Source organism: Bubalus bubalis, chromosome 16, assembly GCF_019923935.1.
Source record: "Bubalus bubalis isolate 160015118507 breed Murrah chromosome 16, NDDB_SH_1, whole genome shotgun sequence".
NCBI classification, from domain to species: domain Eukaryota; kingdom Metazoa; phylum Chordata; class Mammalia; order Artiodactyla; family Bovidae; genus Bubalus; species Bubalus bubalis.
The window spans coordinates 58,893,711-58,913,951 of NC_059172.1; the positions used below are offsets into that span (position 1 = coordinate 58,893,711).

At 44.3% G+C, this 20,241-nt stretch overlaps 1 long non-coding RNA gene across 2 annotated transcripts; it reads right to left on the reverse strand.

Moving 5' to 3' along the window:
* Positions 1 to 303: 303 nt before the first annotated feature.
* On the reverse strand, positions 304 to 16,771 carry LOC123329814. Of its 2 annotated transcripts, XR_006545400.1 has the most exons (4): positions 16,508 to 16,771; positions 3,509 to 3,662; positions 1,555 to 1,639; positions 304 to 857 (listed from the first exon to the last, which is right to left on the reverse strand). It is a non-coding gene; the product is annotated as an uncharacterized LOC123329814 (long non-coding RNA). The 2 variants fall into 2 exon arrangements; XR_006545401.1 differs by lacking the exons at positions 304 to 857; positions 1,555 to 1,639 and adding an exon at positions 2,525 to 2,580.
* Between the last annotated feature and the right edge of the window lie 3,470 nt (positions 16,772 to 20,241).

The following is a 20,241-nucleotide window of genomic DNA, read 5'->3' on the forward strand; positions in this document are numbered from 1 at the left end:
CCCCTGGAGCTCAGTTTCATCATCTGTAAAATGAGGAAAAGTACAATAGCTTTTCGGAAGTATCATATTAGAAAAATGGAATTCCGGAAAGATTCAGAATGTAAATTTCTATTTTTTTTTAATTTTATTTATGTATTTACTTTTGGCCATGCTGGGTCTTCGTTGCTGTGTGCAGGCTTCCTCTCGTTGTGGCGCGTGCGGGCTGCTCTCTAGTTGTAGTGCCTGGGCTTCTCATTGCGTAGCTTCTCTTGTTGCAGAACATGGGCTCTAGGGAGTGTGGGTTGAATCATTGTGTGCATGGGCTTAGTTGCCCTGTGATCTTTCTGGACCAGAAATTGAACCTGTGTCCCGTGCATTGGCAGGCAGATTCTTAACCACCAGACCACCAGGGAAGTCTTCTATTTTTCAAAGGACATCATGGATGGATCTTTAAGAATGCTGTTTCCAGCATCATGACACAGAGATCAGGGAGACCTACTGGGGATCTTTCCCAGTCCCTCAGATCCTATCCCCTGGTCTAACCTCCTCTCTACCTCTCCTCCAGATCTAAGGCAGGTACTAGGCACGGGCAGGGGCAGGAAGTAAGGCTATGAATTAGAAGGTCCCTTTGCGGAGTCTCTTCCTGTAAGTGTAGACATGATCATGTTCGTGTCTGTGTGTTTGTAAATGTACATGTGAACGAGGCCACGTTCATGTCCATCCATTTTTTGCTTTTATGTCTCAGTCAATAGTTTTTGGCAATGCCTTTGCAACACCATGAACTGCAGACAGGAAATAAGACCCATCCATTTGTGCTGGTACAAGCTAAAGATTTTCTATAAAGTGCCCACATTTCCAGGCTGGGGGAATGGATTTCACTGCAGGAAAAAAAAATATTGTGAGGTGAGAGAGGTGCAGCAAAGGAAAATATTGGCCACTTTAATGATTTACAGAAGCATAGAAAACCTCCTCGCCTGCTGAGATTTCATATTTCCCCTCCTGCCAGTAAGGGGGCTGGGGTAGGGGGTCTAATGCGAGCTGTCATGTGCAGAAGCGTAAAAAAGCCAAGCCAAGGCTGGCCCCTTTCTGAATATTCTGTAAGCTCCAGTTGAGGCACTTTCTGACCCAAGGAGAAGGGGCTGGGCTGGAGAGGATGGAAAAAGGAATAAAAATAGATACACATTTTAGGGGTGACTACTTGTTCTCTGCATAGGGTATATAAAACTAGCCCTGGGAGAGATTCTTAAGAAGTACAGAGTCTTCATTTTACATATGGGAAATCTGAGAGCCAGAGATATGAAGTGACTTTTCCAAGATCAGCACTCTCATTTATAGAGAAACTGAAACTGTACCTCAGCCTAAAATTCTTTCATCTATATCCACTATTAATGTTATCATTATTGTTAGTAAACTACCATCACAAAAAGACCACTGAGGGCTTCCTATGTGCCAGGAGCCATACCACCTCTAGGAACACTGTCTTGTTTAACTGTCATACCATCTTGAGAAAATACGTGTTATGATTCCCACTTTAGATGAAGAAACTGAAGCCCAGAGAGAGACTAAATAACTTACCAAGATCATGTGGCCAATACGGGACAGAGTCAGGGCTTGAGCCAACTCCAGAATCCATGCCAGAATCACTTTCCAGCAGGTATTTCTACAAAGCAGGCAATGTGTGGACAGAGAGTCATAAATGCTACTCCTCAGAGAAGCTCCTCACCAACAAAGAAACAGTCAAAGTACCTGGCTTGGGCAATTTAGAGAACAGGGGCTTTAGAGCAAAGCCCAAGGTGGTTGGAATTTAATGGCAACCAAATGGGAAGCAGCCCCTTTCCTGTGCGGTTGCAGTAATCTGAATGGCTTGCAGCAGCGAGTCGTGGGAATTGAGCTATTAATAAAGGGAGTCGGCAGAATGATTTACAATCAGACATTAATATGGAGATTTTCATAAACACAATAATTCACACCCAAGCAGAGTCATAAATGTAAAGTTGCATTAACTATTCTAGTTGGCATGGAATGCCACACACAGTGTGAAATTGAACACTCCATTGTACTCTAATAATGGACTAATGGAAAAAAAAAATTTAGTGGGGGGAGGGAGGGGTAAGGGTAAGGCGGTGGGGGACCAGATGCTCTATATTTCAAACTTGCCTAGTCCTTGTAAGAACCATCCCCAATTTCTGCTCTTGCCTTCCAATTAAAAAAAAAAATAGGCTTTTTATATTGGAATAATTTTAGATTTACAGGAATTTACAATGTAAAGAGAGTATTATATATCATTCAGTTCCCCTATATTTTACCATCTTATGTAACTGTGGCCTATTTGTCAAAACAAAGAAATTAACACGGCATAGTACTGTTAATTAAACTCCAGGCTTTATTAGGATTTCACCAGTTTTTCCATTAATGTCCTTTTTTTCTGTTCCAAGATTCTACGCTGGATCCCACATTGCACTGAGTCTCACATCTCCTGCGTTGCTGTTCTGTGATGGTACTTCATGACCTTGACAGTTTTGAAGGGTACTGGTCAGGTATTTTGTAGAATGTCTCTCAATTTGAGTTGCTCTGATGTTTTCCTCACATTTTGGTTGGGGTCTGGGTTTTGGGAAAGACCACCACAGAGTGGAATTGCCCTTCTCATCACATCATACAGGGGGTACATTATATCCGTGTGACTTATTGCTAGCATCACTGACCTTGATCGCTTGGGTAAGGTGGATGGTATTTGTCAAGTTTCTCCATTCTAAAGTTACTATTTTTTTTTCCCCCTTTCTGCATTCTATTCTTTGGAAACCAGACACTAAATCTAGCCTAGACTGAGGGGTGGGGAGGATTAAGTTCTACTTCCCAGAGGGGGAAGTTCCTACATATATTATTTGCCTTGCACTTATCAAAAATTAATTTTACATTGAACTCTTTAAATTTTATTATAAAGTTCCCTGCCTTCTTAAACACATTATTTTGAACATGATTTGACTTTTTCTTGGTCATTTCCTATTCTAAGTACACTCTAATCCCTCCCTCTCCAAATATGTTCAGTTCTTACCCTCCTTGACCTCTCTGCAGAATTTGACATGCTTAGCCCTTTTACTATGGAAAAAAAAAAAGAAAATTTCTCCCAATTGCCTTGCCATTATTCTCTTTTGCTTTCTCTTCTTCCTTCTGAACTCATCACCATTCCAAATCTGTCTCAATTTCAGTCCCAGTCTCTGTTCCCTTTTCTCTCTTCCCCCACCCCAGTCGTTGTATTCTTCGGGCCTTCTGTGGTCCTCACCTCTCTTTCTCTCCAGTGTTCCCTAGATGGCTTCAGTTATGAACATTATTCACAGGACTCCTACATCAGTATTCACCCCTAGCCCTATCTCTATGGCTACCATGCCTCAGTCTCAACTCTCTTCTGACCATCTCCACCCCCCTTCTCCTCTAGCTCATGATCTCTCGACAGTTAGGAGACGGTCTCAGTGGTTTTAACCGGAACTGTAACAGTAGTCTAAACAATGTGGAAGGTTTATTTCTCACTTACGTGCAAGTCTGAGCTGGTAGGGGTCTGGGAGGAGAGAAGCAGTTCTGGTGGGGCCTCGTGTTGTTTTGACGTAATGTTTTGGTGGTGCCCTCGCCTGCATAGCGGAAGCTGGCTCCTCGTGACTGTGTTTCTATACAGACCTTCAGGAACAGGACTAAAGAATGGAAGGCAAGCGTATTTTTAAGAGGGAATGATCTGGAAGAGATACACATCGCTCTGTTCAGAACTCATCAGTCAAAACTTAATCACATGGCAATACCCAGTTGCAAGGTAGGATGGGAAATGAAGTCTCTAACTGCACAACAGAGAATAGAGTAGATACTGGGGTCATATACAATCTCCGGAACTGAAGCCACCATTTTGCTTTATTTTCTGACTCCTATAACTCCTGGGATACTTCTCCTCTTATTGTCTTAATTTGTTGTTGTTAAGTTGTGTCTGACTCTTTGTGACCCCGTGCACTGCAGCACACCAGGCTACGGTCCTTCACTATTTCCTGGAGTTTGCTCAAAAAATCCATTGCGTTGGTGATGCTATCTAACCATCTCATCCTCTGCCACCCCTTCTCCTTTTGCCTTCAGTCTTTCCCAGGATCAGGGTCTCTTTCAATGAGTTGGCTCTTTGCACCAGGTGGCCAAAGTATTGGAGCTTCAGCATCAGCATCTTCTTAGTATTTGTTATTATATTAATACTTATGGGTGCTCATTTCAGGTACCACAGTTGGAAACTTGGGTAGCTTTGAGAGTTCTCCTGATTTCCCCTTAGCAACTTCTCTCATGTTCAAGATCATTTATTCATGCTTACTAATGCTATACAGATTCAGGCTTTCATTACCTCTCTTTTGAACTCTTGTAATAATTTCATAAACAATCTTCATGCTATCAGTTTCTCATTTCTCCAAACCATCTTCAGTATGCTGCTAAGTCGCTTCAGTCGTGTCCGACTGTGCGACCCCAGATGGCAGCCCACCAGGCTCACCCGTCCCCGGGATTCTCCAGGCAAGAACACTGGAGTGGGTTGCCATTTCCTTCTCCAATGCATGAAAGTGAAAAGTGAAAGTGAAGTCGCTCAATCGTGTCCGACTCCTAGCGACCTCATGGACTGCAGCCTACCAGGCTCCTCCGTCCATGGGATTTTCCAGGCAAGAGTACTGTTAATCTCAATTAACACAGCTCAACTCCTCACCCTATTCATACATTTTCTGTGGCTCCCTATTGCCTAAACCCAGAACTGTGGTGCTGGAGAAGACTCTTGAGAGTCCCTTGGACTGCAAGGAGATCAAACCAGTCAATCCTAAAGAAAATCAACCCTCAATATTCATTGGAAGGACTGATGCTGATACTCCAATACTCTGGCCACATGATGTGAAGAGCCAACACATTTGAAAAGACTCTAATTCTGGGAAAGATTGAAGGCACATGGAGAAGGGGCAGCAGAGGATAAGATGGTTAGACAGCATCACCCGCTCAGTGGACGTGAATCTGAGAAAACTCTGGGAGATCGTGAAGGACAGGAAAGTCTGTTGTGCTGCAATCCATAGGGTTGAAAAGAGTCAGACACAACTTAGAGACTGAGCAACAAGAAAAACATTGCCATCTCAGAAAAGTTCAAATGCCCTAAATCTATCACTCAAGACCGTCCACAATTCCACCCAGACTCTGCCCTACCTTCATTCTCTCCATTTTGTTCTGCACCATATGCATTTCCTTTACATGGCAAATCCTGCCTCAAGTCTCACTCCCTGTTACTTTGTCTTACTAATAGGATAACAGCTAACTGTATTGATCACTTGTATTGAGTCCAACTAAATATGTTATCTCATTAAATCTCACAACTCTGGAAGGTAAAGAAATAAACTATTTTACAAACAAGGAGCAGAGGCTCAAAGAAACAAAATAGATTGCCCTTAATTATTTGATTAAAATGTGACAGAACTGAGGTTTGAGCCCAAGCCTGTGTGACTCCAGAGCCTGTGTTTTTAGCCTAGACCCTCTCCCACCTAAGTCACTGCTCAGGATGCTCTTTCAACTAGAAATGCCCTTTCCTCTTACCAATTTGTGGCAAAATCTTATCCATTTTCAAAGCCTATCTTGAATGCCACTTCTTCCATGAAGTCTTCCTTGCATCACCCAGGTGGAACTTTTGTCTCTTCCCTCTGATTCCTGTAGCTAGGTATCTGTGCCTCTCTTTCAACACTTAGCATCTCCTACTTCACATTACAGTGTCTGTAGATATATCTTAATTTTTCCATACTAGACACTGAACCCGAGGATGACAATATTATTGGGCAGGATGGAGCAGTTTTATTCACTTTTTTGTTTCTGAAGTAGAACATTTATTACTTAAGCTCAACCCCCACATATAAATACAGTATCCAAAATATTTCTCAAATAAAACTCTCCTTTTCCATTTCTAACACTGCTTCTCTTGTTCAGGTGCTTTTACATGCCTGTCCTGTATCACTGCAATTATCCCTGAGTGTCCTACTCTTATCATCCCCTCCATATAGCTGTCAGAACAATCAGTCCTCATCAGAGGCTTCCAGACCAAATGCAATGTACTCTAAGCACCCTAACCTCTATAAGGTTAGCACAAGGATGTGGACCATACTTGCCTCTATTGTCTGGGTTGTACTAGCCCTTTTTTATGCTCTAGAAATATTGTGCACACATAAAAGTTTTCACACTTTCATGCCTTTCTCAGACTTCTGCCTTTCAGAAAAGTTCGTTCTCATTTTCCATTTCGTTCTTCATTTCCCAAAAGGGAAATGAAGTCTCTTACTTCAAGACTCATCTTGGTCAAGATGACCTTTCATGTCAGTTCAGTCGCTCAGTCATGTCCAACTCATTGCAGCCCCATGGACTGAAGCATGCCAGGCCTAACTGTCCATCACCAACTCCTGAGGCTTACTCAAACTCATGAGTTGGTGATGCCATCCAACCATCTCATCCTCTGTTGTCTGCTTCTCCTCCTGCCTTCAATCTTTCCCAGCATCAGGGTCTTTTCAGATGAGTCAGTTCTTCACATCAGGTGGCCAAAGTACTGGAGTTTCAGCTTCAGCATCAGTCCTTCCAATGAATAGTCAGGACTGATTTCCTTTTGGATGGCCTGGTTGGATCTCCTTGCAGTCCAAGGGATTCTCAAGCATCTTCTCCAACACCACAGTTCAAAAGCATCAATTCTCCAGTGCTCAGCTTTCTTTATAGTCCAACTCTCACATCCATACATGACTACTGGAAAAACCATAACTTTGAATAGACGGACCTTTTTTGGCAAAGTAATGTCTCTGCTTTTTAATATGCTGTCTAGGTTGGTCATAACTTTTCTTCCAAGGAGCAAGCATCTTTTAATTTCATGGCTGCAGTCACCATCTGCAGTGATTTTTGAGCCCAAAGAAATAAAGTCTGTCACTGTTTCCATTGTTTCCCCATCTATTTTGCATGAAGTGATGGGACCAGATATCATGATCTTAGTTTTCTGAATGTTGAGTTTTAAGCCAACTTTTTCACTCTCCTCTTTCACTTCCATCAAGAGGCTCTTTAGTTCTTCTTCACTTTCTGCCATAAGGGTGGTGTCATCTGCATATCTGAGGTTATTGACATTTCTCCCGGGAATCTTGATTCCAACTTGTGCTTCATCCAGTCCAGCATTTCTCATGATGTACTCTGCATATAAGTTAAATAAGCAGGGTGACAATATACAGCCTTGATGTACTCCTTTCCAGATTTGGAGCCAGCCTGCTGTTCCATGTCCAGGTTGCTTCTTGACCTGCATACAGATTTCTCAAGAGGCAGGTCAGGTGGTCTGGTATTCCCATGTCTTTCAGAATTTTCCACAGTTTGTGGTGATCCACATGGTCAAAGACTTTGGCATAGTCAACAAAACAGAAGTAGATGTTTTTCTGGAACTCTCTTGCTTTTTCGATGATCCAGCGGATGTTGGCAATTTGATCTCTGGTTCCTCTGCCTTTTCTAAATCCAGCCTGAACATCTGAAAGTTCATGGTTCACGTATTGCTGAAGCCTAGCTTGGAGAATTTTGAGCATTACTTTACTAGCGTGTGATCAGTGCAACTGTGCGGTAGTTTGAGCATTCTTTGGCATTGCCTTTCTTTGGGATTGGAATGAAAACTGACCTTTTTCAGTCCTGTGGCCACTGCTGAGTTTTCCAAATTGGCTGGCATATTGAGTGCAGCACTTTAATAGCATCATCTTTTAGGATGAACTAGCTCAACTGGAATCTCATCACCTCCACTAGCTTTGTTTGTAGTGATGCTCCCTAAGGCCCACTTGACTTCATATTCCAGGATGTCTGGCTCTAAGTGAGTGATCACACCATCATGGTTATCTGGGTCATTAAGATCTTTTTTGTATAGTTCTTCTGTGTATCCTTGCCACCTCTTCTTAATATCTTCTGCTTCTGTTAGGTCCATACCATTTCTGTCCTTTATTGTGCCCATCTTTGCATCAAATGTTCCCTTGGTATCTCTAATTTTCTTGAAGAGATCTCTAGTCTTTCCCATTCTATTTTTTTCCCTCCATTTCTTAGCATTGATCACTGAGGAAGGCTTTCTTATCTCTCCTTGCTATTCTTTGGAACTCTGCATTCAAATGGGTATATCTTTCCTTTTCTCCTTTGCCTTTCGCTTCTCTTCTTTTCCGGAGAAGGCAATGGCACCCCACTCCAGTACTCTTGCTTGGAAAATCCCATGGACGGAGGAGCCTGTTAGGCTGCAGTCCATGGGGTTGCTAAGAGTCGGACACGACTGAGTGACTTCACTTTCACTTTTCACTTTCATGCATTAGAGAAGGAAATGGCAGCTATTTGTAAGGCCTCCTCAGACAACTATTTTGCCTTTTTGCATTTATTTTTCTTGGGGATGGTTTTGATCACTGCCTCCTGTACAATGTTCCAAACCTCCGTCCATAGATGACCGTTAAGGACTCCATATCAGGCTGGCTGCTTTTCTTTTCTCACCTAGTTTGTTCATATCTTGTCATGCCCAGATCCAAATCTCTGTTAGATGTACCACTTAATTGAAAATTATCTATTTGTATGTCTGCTAATCCATTTGTTTGTACACTTTTTGAGGTCAGGAACCATACTTTGGTCATCTTTGTCTTCCTTGTACCTAAGTTGGTACATATATTAGGTAATCAAGTGTAGCAGTTGGTCAAATGAATCATAAAAAGCAATGATTATATTATGCCTTAATACAGTGATACTACCAGCCCTACTGAAGTTCATGTGGATTACTGCCTGTATTGAAGGATCCCATTTTCTATGTTTTCCTGCAGCCTGTCTGCTGTCATTTCACACTATGGTGAGAAAACCTGCCTGGTTTGGCTCTTTTCCCAACAGACTTTATTGAAAGTCCTTATAAGAGAGGACTCTGGGTATGAATCAGAAAACCAAGATGGCTATAATAGTATTGGAACAAGAGTGTTTTATAAGTGTTATGGTGACAACATCAATTCTATGTGATCAGATTTTTGTTCCATTTTGGTTCTTGGTATGTTCTGGCTCCAGGATTCAGATAAGAGAGCCCAAACCAAGTGGGACACAGAAGGCGCCATTCTGCTCTTTCTTTGCTTGGGACCAAAATAAGTCCTAGATTGACCAGGACTATTCTAGACATACTGTTTTTGCATTCACACATTTTATCTGGTTTGATCCCCAGAAGATCCCTTTGCTGCCGATGTATTGTTTGAATTTTACAGATAATAAAAAGAGATGGGAAGAGGTTAATGGGCATGAGAGTCCCTTGGACTGCAAGGAGATCCAACCAGTCCATTCTGAAGGAGATCAGCCCTGGGATTTCTTTGGAAGGAATGATGCTAAAGCTGAAACTCTAGTACTTTGACCACCTCATGCGAAGAGTTGACTCATCGGAAAAGACTCTGATGCTGGGAGGGATTGGGGGCAGGAGGAGAAGGGGACGACAGAGGATGAGATGGCTGGATGGCATCACTGACTCGATGGACGTGAGTCTGGGTGAACTCTGGGAGTTGGTGATAGACAGGGAGGCCTGGCGTGCTGTGATTCATGGGGTCGCAAAGGGTCGGACACGACTGAGCGACTGAACTGAACTGAACTGAAGGTCATACAGCCAGTAAGTCACTGAGTCATGCCATGAATTAGGTGTCTTCACTCAAAATCCAGTGTTCCTTCCTCTATCTCACATTTCACATGATTTTCTTGTGGGAAAATTGTATTTACATAAACCAGTGCTTTTTCAAGATCTTAGTTCCCCAACCAGGGATCCATTGTGGTTCTGGTAGTGAAAGCATGGAGTCCTACCACTGGACTGCCAGGGAATTCCAAACCAACACTTTTTCAAACCACAGCTTGCAAACCATTACTTAGTCAGCAAATAAATTTAGTGCGAACCAAACAGCCCATTGAACTGCAAGGAGACCAAACCAGTCAATCCTAAAGGAAATCAACCCTAATATTCACTGGAAGAACTGATGCTGAAGCTAAAGCCCCAATACTTTGGGCACCTGATACTAAGAGCTGACTCCTTGGAAAAGACCCTGATTCTGAGGAAGACTAAGGGCAGGGAAAGGGGGTGGCAGAGGACGACTTGGTTAGATAGCATCACTGACTAAATGGACATGAATCTGAGCAAACTCTGGGAGATGGTGAAGGACAGGGGAGCCTGGTATGCTGCAGTCCATGGGGTTGTAAAGAATCAGACACAACTTAGTGACCTAACAACAATAAAGCAGCATTCAGAATGGAATGGGGTGGGATGGATAAGATCGATAAAAGAATGAAAAATCAGAAAGTGAGTATTGTTCATGAAACTTTTGTCCCAGGTTACAGTATAAGATATTCTTCTTACTCTGAGTTACAGTTTTTTTAAAAAAAGAAAAAAGTTGAATATTTCTTTTTTAACAACCTTACCTAAAACTAAATTGCCACAATGACCCTCTATTGCCAAATACGATATGAGTTTTTGTCTCTGTCTTCTCTGACTCTTGGTAGAATATGGTTCCTTCCCCTATTTTTAGCATCACAAAGCACTTGTCTCCCTTGGCCCTTTAAATCTCGCGTTCTCCTGGTACCTCCGTCTTTCTGACAGTCCTCACTCTAGCACTTACATTTTGGTATTTTCTAGAGTTCTTCATGACCCTTTTTTTTCTTCCTGTTCTGTCATCTTAGTGTAAGTTCAGATTTGACCATCAAATAAAAGCCGATGTAACCGCTGATTCATGCATCGCACCCTCAGTCACCTCCCAGGTTCCCGACTCATGTTTTGAACTCTCCACTGTACATCTCCTCCTAGACACTGTCCACCTCCTCCTAGACACTGTCCACATGTCTCTCAGAACCAACGTATCCAAATGAACCCACTATTGTCCCTTCAAATTCACTCTCCTCCCCCTGTGTCAGTAGGGACACTCCCATTCACCCAGTCATCCAGGCTAATGACCTGGGAGCCCTTCTTGACTCCTCTCTTCCTCTCCCGCCTCGACATCTAATCAATTGCCCCTCCTCTACATCTCTCCAAATTGTCTGCTCTGCCACTTTCTTAGTTCACAGCCTCATTATCTCTCATTGAACTACTGCTCCATTCTCTCTCCTCCAGTCAATCTTCCACACTGCTGCCCTGGTTTCAAAAATGCAAATCTGACCACACCGGTTCTTTATGTAAAATCAGCCTGTGGCTTCACTGGAGTGTTGACTAGACAAAGATCCATGCTTTTCAGCATTCCTTGTGAGCCCCTCCAGTTCTTTTACCTCCCGAGAACCTCCCTCTCCCCTCTTGCCTGTTCTTGCATGTCCAGCCTGCCCCCACCATGCTTCAGATCCACCTCCTGAAGTCCTATTTCAGGTTGAACCCCATTGCCACTTCCCCTGTAGAGTGCTCTTCTTCAGAATCATTTCCTGTGTAGATACCTGGGTGCACCCATAACTTCAGGACATTCCCTCAATACACATTGCCTCTCAGATCACACTAAATTGTAATTGATTATTTGCATTTCAGACTCTGGCACTCTACCGTGAACAGTTCAAGAGCCAGAATTATGTCTTATCCACTTTCCTCTGCCTGGGGCACTGGCATATAGTAGGTGTTCAATAATGTTTGTAAAATAAATGAAGTCTCAGTTCTGCCATTTACTGGCTGTTACTTTGAGCAATTCCCTGAACCTCTCAAGCCTCATTTTCTTCATCTGTAAGTGGATAGAAACTAATGATTATCCAGTGCTTCTATGCGTCTTTAAATATGTTATTTAATTCTTACCACACACCTCATCTTATAAGTCAGAGAGATGATTCTTCATCTTATAGGCAAGAAAAAATAAACCGGGAGAAATGAAGTAAATTGCAGTTGGAGAGCTAGTGGAGGTAAGGGGGTCATGGCCAGGATTTGAACTTAAGTCTGTCTGGCTTCAGAGCTCTTTCCACTACACTGAGCTGTCAACAGAATGGAGAAGAGACCACCCATCTCACAGGGATTAAATTTCTAAACTGTTGAATGCTGATGAAACTGTGAGATGATATTATTGTTGTTAAGGTGTGCCATGGTCTACATACCATGGTCAGAATTCTCAGAAACTGAATATTGGAAATCACTTCATTAAAGCTGGCTGCAAAGCCTCATGGGAATCAGACACCACTCTGGAGTTCCTTCTGCAGAATCCCTGCCCCATGCCTGTGGATGCAAATAAATGATGGCCACATGACAGGAGGCCCAGTAGAGCGTAAGGATGCTGTGCCCAGCAAAAAATCGCCACAGGTGTGCTTGTCGGTTACAGGTTATGCCACCTTACAAATGCCCAGTTGACACAACTGTATTTTAGAATCTTCAGGCAGCTTTGTTGTTGCAACAGCCCATTTAGAATCCTGGCGTCGTGCTTAGGGTCGCGAACTGCACTGCTTTCAGCGTCTGCCACCAGTTTGTGAATCCTTCTGTTTACAATCCTACGGGCGGTGTCTGGGTGGCACGCTTGCAGAAAGGCGATGATATATGGCAGTGCCTGCCTCAGGGCGCGTCAGGAACCACCAAGAGAGGCAAGAGGCAGGCTCAAAATATATTGCACCGAGCTGGCCAGTTAGTCACCCAAAACCAACAGGAGGGTCCTGAAAGGACAGCTGCACAAGGGCATATGGCGCCATTGGACACTGGACCATCTGAATTACTTCCTCCCATTGATGGCAGGGATGGCAGGAAAGACAGGATTGTTATTTTTACTGACTGGGTGAACTGCCCTGGTGGTGGAAGGTTAGCTCCTTAATTTTCCCTCATCATTTGAATGCTACTTAATTCCATCTAACATCATTGCTTGTTAATGTCTCTAGTTTTTTATTGCTGCAGAGAAACATGCTCTAACCAATCTGGACAAACCATGGACATGTCTGTAATTTAATGTCTGCTGACCCCAGTTTGAGGGGCTTTTTCTTCAAGCACGTTTTTCCTGGGTCTGTAAACCCTCACTTACAACCCCCTGACAGCCTTTTCCAAACTCAGTTCATTTTCTTCTCAAGTTAATTTTTAAAAATGGGAGAAAACTTTACAGTGACGCTCTGCAAAAGCTGTGGAGAGAGACTGTGCTGAATATGGAATCAAATCTTAAAAAAGTTTGCCTTGTTTCCTAGGAACTATGAAATGTTTTCTATAGCGCATAACAGCGAGTTCAACCCTATATGCTGAAGCAAATACTCCCAATTTTGTCTCTTCAGGGACAGCTTCCTTTGAACACTCAGTTCTGCCCCCAACATGGTAGTCCATGATCAGTTTTGGGGTGCAATGACTAGGGATGAATCTTACTGTTACTAAATATTGTCAGTGCTGGAAACTTCCTAATATATTAAGAAGTGCTGTGTTTACAATAGTCCGGCTTCTACATCACAAATAGATAGTGAGTCATCCAGGTTCATCAACAATGCATGTAGATATCAATTTGTTTGCCGTTTCTCTTGAGTGAGAGCTATCATTAAACCTTCTTTTCTCACTTTTCCCAGAAAAAGGAGATGGTAGATTATGGCCCCTCAGCAGGTGGTGCTGCACCTTGCAAAATGGCCATAAGATATCAGACCAATTGGTAGAATATACTTAATAGTCATGGCTTTCATCCTAAGGGCTCAACATCCCAACCTGCAGACTGCCATGTTTACCTGGAGGGGCACGCAGGTGGCCATGCATGCATGCCACCATTTTAAAGACGGCAAGAGTGAGGCCAAACACACTAAGTGATTTTCCTTAGGCCGAACAGTTTGTAAGAGTCAGAACAGAAGCCAAGACTCTTCATTCCCCGTTCCAGCTCTCAACACACTGGCCCCAAGCTGTTTCTAAAGAGGTTAGAAGGAGTCCACTTCTAGGGTCCTCTAGTCTTCCTGCCTCCATCTTTTGTAACAATTCCTGTTGTGTTTGGGAGCTAAGCACACCTGTGGGGAGCCAAATTCCATAAACCTGGCGCCTGAGTGGTGCCCCTGAGAGGCTGTGACTGTACAGATAACAACGTCGAGCAAGGAAGCTAATAGCTCAGCATGGCTCACGGCAGTGTTCTGAGCTTACCTACAGGTTCACTGTGGCGTTACTTATGGAGATGACAGATTTACTGTAGCTCAACTTAAGAAAATAACATTTATGGGAATGTCTGCACAATTAGAGCACACTTCAGGTCATAAATATGCTCCAGCCAAAGCCACATCGCCCACGTCCCCCTGCTTGGGGACACTGCTGTTCTTTGGAGATTGATGAGAACTGTGGCAGGTCATGAGCACCTGGGACACAGGGAAGGTGCCCAGAAAAGGAGAGGAGCAGCTCCCCAGTTCTCAGTAGAGAATTCTCCTTCACAGCCCGTTCCTTCTGAATATCCCCATCACAAATTCCTCCATTGTATCCAGCTGTCCCAGTTCACCAGCACCCACTGGAGACAGCAGAGCACAGTAGAATTTAGGCAAATAAAAACACGCTTTCTACCCATATAATTCTGGGCGTGTCCTCCTACCTTCCTGGCCTCCCTTGTCTCATCTTTAAAATCTGGGAGTTGGGTTCATGATCTCCAAAAGGCTAGAATCAGTTTGTTTATTTGGGGTCACTCAACAGTCTCAGATGAAAACAAAACTTAGGGTCAACATGATTTTGGAGGATTACCTCTGGATTTCACAGCTTTGAACTCTTTCTGACAGCTGTCTCTGCCTCCCACCTCTCGACAGCAGATAGTATCCAAGATGCTCCCCAGACTTGGAAATTAACAGAAGTGGTCTGGTCCCCCCAAAGTCCTGTCTCTCCTGTCTACCATCATTTCCTATGGGGCTCACACAGAGCACACGCTGACTAGTGAGGGGGAGAGTTGATGATTTGATTCTATTGAGTGTCTTGCTGCGGAGTCTTAAAGCTGTGTAGACAGCACGTGGATGGAATTGCTGAAAGCCTCTGTGTGGGCAAGCCCAGCTTCAGTGACACAATGACCAGCTGGAGAGCGAAACATGTAGCCAAATAACGGGCTGCTTTCTTTTCCACCTTGCCAAATCACCAGTTTCACTGATTTTCTTTTCCCACTGACTTAATTGTTTTCTCAACGGATCTGACTCACTTTACAGATTGTTTCCAATCATGCGGACACAGCCCAAGTTGCCAAGTACCGTGGTTCCTGTTCCTTGCAATCTAGCGAGGAGCCCAGCTGACTCACCACACACCACCAGCCATGTGACAGGGCTTCATCGCATCCGCCTCTGGGTGCACAACACTCTGCTGCAGACATGGAAATAACAGATTCTGGGAGACAGACACACAGAGAGACACACAGACACGCACACCATATCAGACAAGTGTAGTTAGGATTCGGTGAAGCTCAAAGGACTGGGCCTCCTGAAGTTTTGGAAATAGCCACTAACCCAAGACAAATCAGGCCCATTAATAATGGAAAATGCCAATCTCATTGATTTACCTGTCTTACAGTCCACTTGCTTCTCTTCTCAGGATGACAAACTCTACCTCTGATCACCTTACCTTCTCTAATACACAGGCCAGAAGCTGGGGCTGGCCTGGATGAGTTCTGGGAAGCCCAAGGCAGAGCTCCAGGGGATGGGGGTGGAAATGCAGTCAAGAGTTTAATTGGGAAGAAGAACTGGTCAGTAAGTTACAGAAGCATATCCAAAGGGATCACTGAAAGGAAGACCTGAAACGGTTACCGGGAAACAGAGCTCATAAGAACCAAGACATAGAGAGGCTGGATGTAGGGCACCAAAAGCTGACATGAGTGACCAGGAAAGTAGTCCAACAGAACGTGAAGGACAGGCAGCCGTGACTGTGGCTAATTTACCAAGAGCTCCCAGCCTCTGTGGTGTGGGCAGGCTAGTCTCGTGACCTCAGAGCTGTGGCATGACATAGTTGTTTTACAAAACCATTTCTACTAAACTGTTTTGACTCTAATTAAACATAGCCACCCTGTAATTCTAATAATTCCATTCCCAAATATATAGAAATGCACACATTATACAGCACAATCCCTGCTAAAATAATTAGAATAGCATTCTCCACAGTAATCAAAATATGGAACTAACCCAAATGTCTATTATCAGTGAAACCGATTATTGTGAATTACTCATGCAGTGGAATAGTATACGACAATGAAAAATAACAAACTGCGTGCCAACATGTTATTGAACAAATAAAACATAAAGCCTTGTGTGTGAGCCTAGTTACACAAAATCATCATCAGCCTAGTTACACAAAACAATCGCAATGAATCTATAGTGATTACAGACAGGAGGTCCCTTTTGGAGAGGAAGCAGGGTATTAATGACTAGAATGGGGACTAAGGAAAGCTTCTGGAGTGCTGTGAATTTTCTAATACTTCATCTGGGTGGGAGAGTTAACACTAGTATGTCTACTCTCTGTGTGTATTTGACTCCAATACAAATCTTTATTTATAAAAATTTTAGGCAGGTTTTAAAAGGGAGGGCAAGAAAAGTTGACAGAATGCTATAAACACCCTCTGGAACCAGGTACCTTTCTCACATGAATGAGCAGGATCACACTTACGGATCCTGCAGGTTTTGTCTTGCCTGGTGTCTGAAGGTGCTCGGTCTGTGTGATCATCTCAGAAATTGGCTAAGAGACTGAAGAATGGGGGGAGCGCAATCTGCGAATCCATGCCCTTCCCTGGGAGAGGAATGTGCGGAAGGAGACACGTGGAGGGGACGGTAGGAGAGGGTGGAGGTGAATGCGCCTGCTCAGGAAAGGGGAAAGACCAGCAAGGGGTTGGAAGCGGGGAAGGGGGCCCATCGGCCTCTCACATCTGGACTCCGAAACCACCATCTGATGCCACGCCCCTCAGAAGCGCCCACGCTAATCACCACCAGCTGACACCCCCGGCCACATCTGCAGCACCCCGGCTAATCACTGCCCACGATTGCCTACACCTGTCTTCCCCGCCCGCCAGCCCCCAGCCACCTGCTTACCTGCCACTTTAAGTCCTCACGCTAAATCAATAACAAGGACCTCCAAGGGCTGCCTCGCTTCTTGACTCGTGCCCCACCCCCCTCCCCTGAAGCCCACTTCCCCTCCTTCCCCTCTCCCAGCCCGATCCATCTGCCCAAGCTCAGATCGTCTCTGGCAGGACTGGCAGGCCGGCTCTCCTTGCAGACGGCAGGGCTCAGCCTGGTTTTAGCAGCTGCCGACACTGCAGTTTAAGAATCACCGTGTCTGGGAAAAGTCCATTAAAAGACAGTAACAATGTATATTGTGCGGTGACCCTGGGGGCACCCAATTCCACCTTGTTAATGATCTCTTTGAAATAGCCGAGGCTATGGAGAGAGACACGGTTCAGAGGTCCCAGCACTGTGTTGTTAGGACACGGCTGCATTTGCAATGTTTGGGCAACTTTCCGGAATCACTCTCATGTTAATGGGGGCAGGTCCTCGGAGGCCCACGCAGCCAATTAAAATGCTCTTCAGGAGTGTCTGAGTGTCCAGTCACTAGACAGATCTGTGAATATGAAGTCTGGGGAGGAGAAAGCTGAAGATCTGGCCAACTATTCCACAGTGAATGAATGTTCTAACTGTGAATCTCATACTTGTTTCCCCCACAAATTAGGGTGCTTGGATGAAAGTTACCTATTCAAAACATACCCACTGCCTTCACAGGGGTTATATACGGTGCCCTCGGTCCCTGGGTTGGGAAGATCCCTTCGAGGAGGAAATGGCAACCCACGCCAGTATTCTTGCCAGAAAAATTCCCATGGGCAGAGGAGCCTGGTGGGCTACAGTCCCTGGGGTTGCACAGAGTTCTCTGTAATCCACCTCTGACTCCTTGCTTTCCCACTAAGGAAGCAAACTGAAAGGCCAGTAAAAGGACATTATGATAAGCGCTCTTTTAAATCTTCTCTATTTCACAAATAAAACCTTCCCTGACTTGATGCTTTATTATCGCTAACAAATTACTTGCAGTGCACCTCCTGGCAGATAAAACAAGCCAGTGTGTTTTGACACCTAGGCTGAGAAGTGCGGCTGGGGAACACAGAAACCCACGGCTAACCACACGATAAGGAATACAGGAGTAGCAGGAGAGAAGGATGAAAGACTGTCTCGGAAGGAAGACTTGTTGAGCATTCAATAACGCAGCAAACATTTAATGAGCACCTACTTGGTGTAGGCCCTCTCCTAGGTGGAGAGCATGATTGGCTTATTTTGCAAGGGTAATGAAGTTTTCCAGTATCTTTTTTTTAACTGTGGTATAAGTCACATAATATAAACATTTTTAACCATATCTAAGAGTACAGTTCAGAGGCACTAAGTACATTCACATTGTTGTGCAACTCTCACCATGATCCATCTCCCAAATTTTTCACCTGCCTCAACTGAAAGTCTGGATTTAAGAATAGTTTAAAAAGTAATCTAAGCAGAGATGGGCAGAAAGCAGGCAGGGATAAAGACATTCCAAGATATTTCATTCCTGTTTCCTTCCATTCCATTCCAAGCACTTGCAGATGATTTTGTGACCTTAGTCCCAGGATTGGAGAATGTGAGAGTCTAAGAGGGAAACCTACCATTGGTTCATGCACTCACCTGCTTTCAGCTGGTCATGGTGTCTTGCTAACCCACAGGTTTCATTCTGGAGAGATGTTGGGACACTGACTTTTAAACAGTGTCCCGCCTGTACCCTTACCATCATGCCCCTGCTAATGTGAGCAGGTTATAGAAGGTCCCAAATGAGGAATTAAAAGACATAGGTTTTAGCGCCATCAGAGCATAATAATTTAAGGAAGACATTAAGGGTCCAAGGTGTCACGTGTCCATTGTTATAAAGGAGCTATGTTCCTAGGGTCGACAAGGAGGATCTGCAAGCCAGGACTTGGCATTTTTTTAGAAAAACATTGCTGTTAAAACATGGACCCCTGGGAATTAGAAAACATCTTTCCCTAACATCTATATAATGCTTGGCCACTGTTCAGGCCTACTCAGTCCTCATATGATGCAACAAGTCTGTCCGCTGTTTTTAAACCCTGAGCACACCTCCAAGCCCACTGCCCTCTGTGAACAGAAAGCTCTATCCTTCCTACCTCCCACTCTCTCCCCTTTAATTGACCAATTTTTCTCCCATTCCAGAATCTTCCCTAGCCTTCCGTCCATTTGTCCACTCTAGCCACATTTGCTTCCCTTGACCCTGTGCCCCAGGCCAGCCACTTTATGAGCTCACAGCCACTTTAGAAGTCTCCACACTCCTAACCCATCAGCCCCCTGGTGCCAGAACCCAAACACAGCCAAGTGTTACAGGCTGTCCTACCAAATGCATGGAAGACAGCCATGCATTCATCGTTAGTTAGCTGGACCGTCTTCTCTTCAGGAACCCATTCATCCAGCTTTTATTGACTTCCCCACTGTGACTCTTCCGAAACATTTGCATCCTCCCAAACCTGTACTATCCCCTCACCCTTAATGTGTAAGGGCTGCGGTAACCATTTTCACTGAGTAGGAGGCTTAAGCTTCTCTGGTAGTTCAGTGGTAAAGAACCCACCTGCCAGAGCAGGAGACGTGGGTTGGATCCCTGGGTCAGGAGGGAAATGGCAGCCCAGTCCAGTATTTTTTTTTATTTTAATTGGAGTATTTTTTTTATTCTAATTACAATATTGTAGTGGTTTTTGCCATACATTGACATGAATCAGCCACGGGTCTACATGTGTCCCCCATCCTGCACCCCCCTCCCACCTCCCTTCCCGTCCCATCCCTCAGGGTCATCCCAGTGCACCAGGCCCGAGCACCCTGTCTCATGCATCGAACCTGGCCGCTCCAGTATTCTTACCTGGAGAATTTCATGGACAGAGGAGTCTGGCAGGCTACAGTCCCTGGGGTCACATAGACTCGGACACCACTCAGCAACTAAACAACAACAACAGAGTTTTAAACGACAGAAATTTATTTCTTCACAGTTATGGACACAAAAGGTCCAAGATCAAGGTGTTTGCAGGGTGTTTCTTCAGAGGCGTCTCCTTGGCTTGCACATGGCCGTCTTCTTCCAGTGTGAGTCTGTGATTTAATCTCCACCTCTTATAAGGACACCAGATTAGGGCCCACCCACCTGCCCTCATTTTATCTTAATTACCTCTTTAAAGGCCTGCTGTCAAATAGTCACATTCACAAATACTGGGTTTAAGACTTCTACTGTGGATTTTGGGGAGACGCAATTCAACCCACAACACCTACCCTCAAGAGACAAATTTGCTTTCTGTTTATTGGAACATCAGAACCCTCTGACTTTTCCCTCAACTGCCCTGCTTT